Here is a 489-nt window from a genome sequence, read left to right as displayed (position 1 = left end):
AGCTCTTCTTTCAGAAGTTTCTCAGCCCCACCTCCCTCTCAGGGTGTCTGTTGTGGGGAGCGGAAAGGAAGGCAATTGTAAGCTGCTTTGAGACTCCATCTGGGAGTGAAAAGTGGGGTATAAAACCCAACTCTTCTCCTGCTTTGAATTACTGCTTACTTCTTCGGAGACTTCACTGCTGTCCCACAAAAGCTCATCCCCCGTCACAAATTATCTTAGTCTTTGCGGTGCTGCTATCCAAAGAAGTGAGTCGTGACCCATGAAATTCTGCTAGTCTTTCAGGTGCTCCTGCAGGTTTGCTCTTTCCTACTACTAAGGGTGGACTAACACAGCTGCCCATCAAGGCCTATCTTCATGGGGAAATGGAGTTTGCATTGTGCAAAGAAGCCTTCCCAATAAGCGAGCGCCATTTGCTTTTGTTTGATAAGGATGCCATATTTCTGAAACGAAATTTAGGTGCGAGAAAACAAGACAGGTGGAAAAACAATC

This window comes from Paroedura picta, chromosome 1, assembly GCF_049243985.1.
Source record: "Paroedura picta isolate Pp20150507F chromosome 1, Ppicta_v3.0, whole genome shotgun sequence".
NCBI classification, from domain to species: domain Eukaryota; kingdom Metazoa; phylum Chordata; class Lepidosauria; order Squamata; family Gekkonidae; genus Paroedura; species Paroedura picta.
The sequence above is the reverse complement of the archived record's forward strand: the minus strand, read 5'-3'. Positions refer to the sequence as shown.